This window comes from Sinocyclocheilus rhinocerous, unplaced genomic scaffold (genome assembly GCF_001515625.1).
Source record: "Sinocyclocheilus rhinocerous isolate Xijiao unplaced genomic scaffold, SAMN03320098_v1.1 scaffold715, whole genome shotgun sequence".
In the NCBI taxonomy this organism is placed as follows: domain Eukaryota; kingdom Metazoa; phylum Chordata; class Actinopteri; order Cypriniformes; family Cyprinidae; genus Sinocyclocheilus; species Sinocyclocheilus rhinocerous.
The window spans coordinates 81,412-88,648 of NW_015646180.1; the positions used below are offsets into that span (position 1 = coordinate 81,412).

At 37.6% G+C, this 7,237-nt stretch overlaps 1 non-coding gene across 1 annotated transcript; it reads left to right on the forward strand.

The window, feature by feature from the left end:
* Positions 1-6,480: 6,480 nt before the first annotated feature.
* On the forward strand, positions 6,481-6,574 carry trnai-uau (transfer RNA isoleucine (anticodon UAU)). Its single transcript has 2 exons — positions 6,481-6,518; positions 6,539-6,574. It is a non-coding gene; the product is annotated as a tRNA-Ile (tRNA).
* Positions 6,575-7,237: the final 663 nt, after the last annotated feature.

Below are 7,237 nucleotides of genomic sequence, written 5' to 3' on the forward strand. Positions count from 1 at the left end.
TTTGCGACAAACTACCTTTGAGTTATTGAATAATGGGGGCGGTGCTTATGCATGCAGAATGTGACCGTGAGGTTGAAATCCATGTTTACGCAGCAGTAACCTATCAGTGCTGACACCGCAGCATAAACCTGCATTTCAGTATCAAGACCATTGATTTACAAGGTTTTGTGTGGAATAAGTTCTGCATTTGCATTTAATTGACTCAGTACTGATGGTCCAGCGGGTTCATGACCTGCTTCACCGGTCCTCTGGAACCATATTTGGTTAAATACATTGAAGCCCTGAGATAAACTTAATAATAAAATAAAGTTTTGATTCTGGGCCTAAGATGCCCACTACCACCATTCAATAAACCAAAACTAAATTCATATTGTATGACATTTAGAATGCAAAACTAATTCATTTATTATGAAAAACGTCCATCATCTGTTCGTCAAAACATATTTAAATACCAGCATTCAAACATTATAGATATTAAGTGATTTTAAAGGTTGTATGTCAAAATCAAACAAAATGTTGGCACAAATTCATTTTGTCCCTTTGTAAAAGCTGGCTAAATTAATGCAGGATAAATGAGATGCTTTCGTCCTCAAAACCATGAACAAAACTAAAGAATGAATGAATGACTGAATGAATGAATGAATATGTAAGTAAATCAATTAATTAAATAAATGTTAGAGGTTCTGCAGAAAGATTGCAGAAGTTTTTGTACTTTTTGTTTGGAACATCAAAGCAAAAAACATGGACATTTGTGAGAATGTAGCAAGCAATTGAGTCTATGGCTGCAGCAACTCCTGAACTATTTCATCCCATAGCTTGTCTTGGTGGAGTTTAATGAGTTGTTTAAAACAATTTCCTTACTATCAAAATATAATAAATAAAAAAAACAATGGCTCATAAAGCAGGAGACACATTCGATATGGAAAGGTGAAATTGAAACTAACTCTCCCTCAGCAACCTTAACCTCTTGTAAACAGAAACTGTTGTAGTATCCAGATTCGAACTGTTTAAATCAATAAAATGAATTGTGGTAGCATTTGTGAATGCCAGTACCATGTGTTATTGCTTTAATGCATTATTAATTATTCAGAGTTGACAAATATTTAATTATTTTCTTTCTGTGTTAAACGTTGAATAAAAGGGATGTATTTTCATAATTCGCTTCCTACAGTAGTTCTGTAAATTTCCACTGAAATACATAATTTTATTCATAAGCAAACCTTATACATATATAAATTTGTTGTTCAAATATTGCAATTGTGACCACAATGTCAAAATTATATGTTTGAAATTCAAAAACTTACCAGACTGAGAGCTAAATGTAAAGTGCCGAATACAAAAAGGAAGTGAAAGTGAGATGTGGCCAAGTATGGAAAACCATACTCCGAATTTGTGCTCTGCATTTAACCCATCCAGTGAGTAGTGAACACACACACACATCCAGTGAGTAGTGAACACACACTAACATAAAAGTAATTTGCAGAGAATGCATGCATATATTTTGACAGTCTTATATCAAACCGTGCATGTGCTTTGCTAGCAGAAAATAGATTAAACCAGAAATGCAAAGTACAGATCTTAGATAAAAGATTTTAAGCTGGAAGTGCACACAGAGAGTGACAGTGTAAAAACACAAAAGTGACTTCTGCCAAGAGCAACACAAACAAATGAAGCTTCACACCACTTTTTATTTATTTATTTATATACTTTGTTTCATTATCTGCTAAATATACTGTAACGGGGTGAAGAATCACACAAGTAATCAATACCCCAAAGGGTGGATTTATTGGGGTGATGGGTGTTAGTGAGAAAGGTCCAGGTAGGTGCTCCGGTGCCGTGAGTGCTCTCTTCCGTCTTCCCAGTGCAGAGGGTCCGTGCAGTGCTCCTGTGGGGCTGGTCGGTCACACGCGGCTTTCTGTGGGAAAAATGAGAGGGCGAGTTAGTGCTCAGTCTCATGGAGGAATCTCCTAGATGGCAGGGCTTGCGTGGCTTATGTAGCCGCCGCCTGATGAGGTGCAGCTGTGACCGATCAGCCTGTGATGATGATGGCCAGGTGCTCCTCGCTTGTTTCCAGGGCGACGCTGATGAAGTTTCGGGACGCTCGTCACAATACTAACATACAGTACAAGCTGTCTGAAAAACACACATTTGTAATTGTCACTTCACTGTATGGATCTCATGTGCATCTGAACACTTTAGCTGTTGAACAGATTTGATGGCCTTGTCACTATGACTTTTCTGTAAATTGAGAGGATAACCGCTTCTCCATTTGCCACAAGTGGGCATCTCTTTAGCTTCCCTGGGATCTCTAAATGGCTTATGGATATTGAGCCATTGAGAAAAGTGAGAGGTTTCAAACAGAAGTGTAGGTCATGCAAAGTCAGATGAAGTGTGAATCATACAAAACCCAACTAAAATTTTAAAGAAATAGCTTGCTCTTTGACCAACACATACTTTTCACATTGTCACAATTTATTCAGTTGTATTACTTTATCTCAGTGTTTATGCACTGCTCTAAATACTTTCAGGATTATTAGGATCCCTCCTGAAACCTGAGAGTATACAAATATGAAAAAAAAGCAAGAAACGAAACAAAAAATAGAGATGCTGGTAACACACACAAAAAGAGATGTGTTTATATTAGAAAAAAATGAGGAAGTCAGTTAAAACAGGAAGAGAACATGTTTTTTTTTTTGTTTTTTTTAGAATGGCTACAAAAATAAATATGCACACAAGATAAATGGGACATTAATTCAGAGTTTCGAACAATAGCTGCAGTTTCAGAATGCAGGGTGTCTGGTGGAAGAGAAGGGGTGTGCGTTCTGTTGTCATGTTATTTCATCACTTCAGCTTATATGCAATGCACCATCACCCTGACAACTTTTCTACCCCATTATTTACTGACTGCCTCTTTCGCTTTTATATATAAAACACTATACATTCCTTCACTGATTTTAGAAGTAAAACTAGAGACATGGGTTTCAGAAATGGTTGTGCTTTTAATTTATTTAAATATTCATTTAAAATCGGTCGATAGTTTGATGAATATCTCTTTCTCTGGGGAAATTGTGCTGTTTTTATCAATGCAGATATGTGGGCCATTCTGTAAATCTGGACCAATGCAATTTACATTGCTAAAATAACTTCATGGTAGGTACAACCTGAAGAATCCATTTAGGCCATTCAAGCAATCCCAGAAGACATTTTCGACATTTTCCAGACAGTGAATGTAGACATGTACACTACAATTGTTGGGTTTGACACACTGTTCAAAAAGTAAACAGGGCTGTATTAAAATGTAAGGCAGGGATGTGTTCTGATGGGCAGTGCATATTTTCTCATAAAATACCTTATGTGACACTTATGTGCCACAAGTTACAGTATTTCCCAAGAATCACTCCTATTTTTCACCCAGTTAGCAGTAGCAGTGGTTGCAAACACTGGTGAGAAACGTTTCACATGAAGGAACTAGAGAGGGAGCTATAGAGTAGGCTATACCTATAGCCTAGTACTACAGTTTTTCTCGATTGCTAACCCACTATAACTGATTAGTTTGGCCCAATTTTCCAAACCATTCATACAGTTCTCGAAACAAAGCCACATTTCTCAAAACTTTTAACACATTTCACCTGTTTTCACACACATTCCAATTTGCTCAGTGTTTTCTGCAAAACCCTACACAAGAATGGCATCATTTTGCACAGGTTTACCCATGTTCTCATGTAAAAAAAAACACAAACACACAATATAACTACCTCAATAATCACAAAAAGAAACACAAATAGCACACATTTATCCATGTGTGAACATTCAGTAGCAAAACACAGGTCAGAATCTCAGGATGATATGCACAGGAGCACAAGTGATTATGCGTTTTGAAAAATGAATCCTGGTAGTGGGAGACAAAGAGGAATAGGAGGAGAAAAGAAAAATGAAGGGGACGAGGTCAAAGGTCATTTATTGCTAATGAAATATAAAGCACTATAGTTGAACGTGTTCTTGCGCATGGAATGATCATAAGGAAAGCTGGCCTGCAGGCTCATCTACAGGGTTTTTACACTACTTACACATTACAGTTACAGTACATAGTAGCAGTTCTTCAGATGAGAGAACTTTCACTGTTCTTTGTACTGTAAATACTGTAGCACATACCCTCAAACTGATAACTGTTGAATTGAGTTGTAGCCGAGTACTTCTTACATGTACTGTATTTGTGCAGAACTGAGAGTCGACTGTCTAGGGGAGGCAGAGAAAGTATTTTTGTCAGACGACTAAGAAACTGTTATAGTATAACAAATAAGGATATTAGCAATACTGTAATGCAACTTGGGAGAGGATGCTGAATTCATTTATTTATTTATTTACAGTAACTGACAGTATATTCCAATGTGTGTTTACTGTATATTCTGTTGTTTGGTTTTTGTACTTTTCTCTTCTAGTGCTTTTCATCTACTGTACGATCACTTTACAGTAGTGTAATGAAAGTAAACCAGTGGTGGCGAACTCCGGTCCTGGAGAGCCGCAGCCCTGCAGAGTTCAGCTCCAACCCTAATTAAAACTCACCTGCCTGTAGCTTCCTAGTAACTGTTCAGACCTTGATTAGCTTGTTCAGGTGTGTTTGATTAGGGTTGAAGCAAAACTTACATGTACTGTATTTGTGCAGAACTGAGAGTCGACTGTCTAGGGGAGGCAGAGAAAGTATTTTTGTCAGACGACTAAGAAACTGTTATAGTATAACAAATAAGGATATTAGCAATACTGTAATGCAACTTGGGAGAGGATGCTGAATTCATTTATTTATTTATTTACAGTAACTGACAGTATATTCCAATGTGTGTTTACTGTATATTCTGTTGTTTGGTTTTTGTACTTTTCTCTTCTAGTGCTTTTCATCTACTGTACGATCACTTTACAGTAGTGTAATGAAAGTAAACCAGTGGTGGCGAACTCCGGTCCTGGAGAGCCGCAGCCCTGCAGAGTTCAGCTCCAACCCTAATTAAAACTCACCTGCCTGTAGCTTCCTAGTAACTGTTCAGACCTTGATTAGCTTGTTCAGGTGTGTTTGATTAGGGTTGAAGCAAAACTCTGCAGGGCTGCGGCTTTCCAGGACCGACGTTCGCCACCCCTGAAGTAAACTTTTCTTTAAGCTTATTGCTGAATTTTACTGTATTTGCAGCCCTCTATCTATGCTGCATACTGTAACAGACATTGAATTGCAAAATGTTTCCTGTTTCCCAAAATGAGGTTTTTGTAACAGTGTTTTGAATTGATCTCTAGGCAGTGAAGCAGTGTGTGCATTTGGCAGGTTTGTGTGTCATCTGAGGCCAAAGTTTGAGTCTGACAAAAGATAATGTGTTTTTGACTAAACTACTTGACTTTGACCTGGAAGTTTGAAGTTTGCACAAGTTGGTGTGTAGTTTTGAGATTGTGTTTATAGTTGTGATAAAATGGTGAATTGTTTCATGAATTGTGTGTTAGCTAGGGTGACCATACATGCCATTTTCCCAGGACGGGTCCTGGCCAGGATTTCTATATTGCCTAAAATATCTAGGGTTTGGCTTTGTTTGCGTGTGCAGACCGATCGGTGTATGACATCAAAATACCATACAGACGGTTCCTTATGCTTTCAAAATGCTCTCGAGGTATTTTGATGTCATACACCGATCGGTCTGCACACGCAAACAAAGCCAAAACTTAGATATTTTAGGCAATATAGAAATCCTGGCCAGGACCGTCCTGGGAAAATGGCATGTATGGTCACCCTAAACAGTGTTAGCAATCATAAAAACTGTAACGTAAGTGCAATGGTACCATACAACACACCTGTTGGGTCACAAACAGTTTTGCAGAAAGAGTCCACGAGTTACTAGCCAAGTTATATATAAGTAGTATGGTGAGCAAATTAGCATTTTTAATTGGTACAGGGTAACAGGTGCTAAAAACCCATTCACTGTTGTTTACTAGGCTATTCAGTTCGTAACAGACACATTTGTTGTCACTGAACCTAACATATATCTATTACAACTGTGCAATTGAGGAAATGCAGCTTGTTTTTTGCAAGAATATTATCTTATGTCGTTGACAGTCTGTCGTTAGCTCTCTTGCTAGTCAGTAGCATGAAACTACGTACGAAATAAGTCATATTCTGAGAGCACATGCTGCATTATTAGCATTTCAACACAGCATTTAATGCTTATAACACCAGCAAAATCGATGCAAAGAATTTTAACTACCCTACTAAATCGATATAGCGTAACGTTACTACTGCGTCTGTGCTCACTAATTCAGCCAACTTTAGCAAAAACAAGTGAGACATTAAACAACAGGCTGTAAATTGCACCATCAGAATATACTTTTCGCCAATCAACCAATAAATACTCGAGTCACAGTGGAAAAAGTATTTAGAAACGCGTAATATGCAGTATTGTGTGCTTGACAGGGCTTGAGATCATATATCTAATTGCAGCCAATGTGTGCGACGCTCCAGTGGCGCAATCGGTTAGCGCGCGGTACTTATACAGCAGTACGTTGCAGAGCCATGCCGAGGTTGTGAGTTCGAGCCTCACCTGGAGCAGTGTTTTTGTTTTGTTACAAAAAATTCACTTGTTAATGCAAATTCGTAATTACAGTTGAATAGTAGCCCTGTGTCTATTTTATATTTTTTTTAAACAGGACGTATAATGACTTTAATTAATAGCGTGTTATGGGGAGTCAAAACGATTTATTTGCCATTTATTTGACTTACATGTATATTTTTTAAACTAATACATTCTAAATAAACTGTTCCGAGGTTTTTCTGTGTAACCCAGTAATTTGATATTTTAATTTGTTAGCGTCTTTATATGTTTGATAGCTTCTTTTCTGTTTCCAGGATTTCAATGGATTGTAGTACCTCCGTCTAACAGCAGGCAGCAGTCTAAGATCATCTAAAAGGCCTTGTATACATCTTGTTAATGAACACGCAACACTTACACACGCCTGTCAGCTGATGGCAGTGTTGTTCGAATTTTATGAAGTATCTCTCTTGCTCCTTCAGTTCATATAGTTCCTTTCCCTCATGTTCACTTTTTTCTAGGACGTTAAAATAACATTTAATCTTGGAAATCCACTGTCTGCACATTTAACTAAATGCAGGTGTGAATGGTCAACCACATTCAGAAATGTTCAAAAACCTCTTCACATTTTTGGTATACACATTGAACAACAACATAAGCTTTTCAAGACAGATGTTAACAAC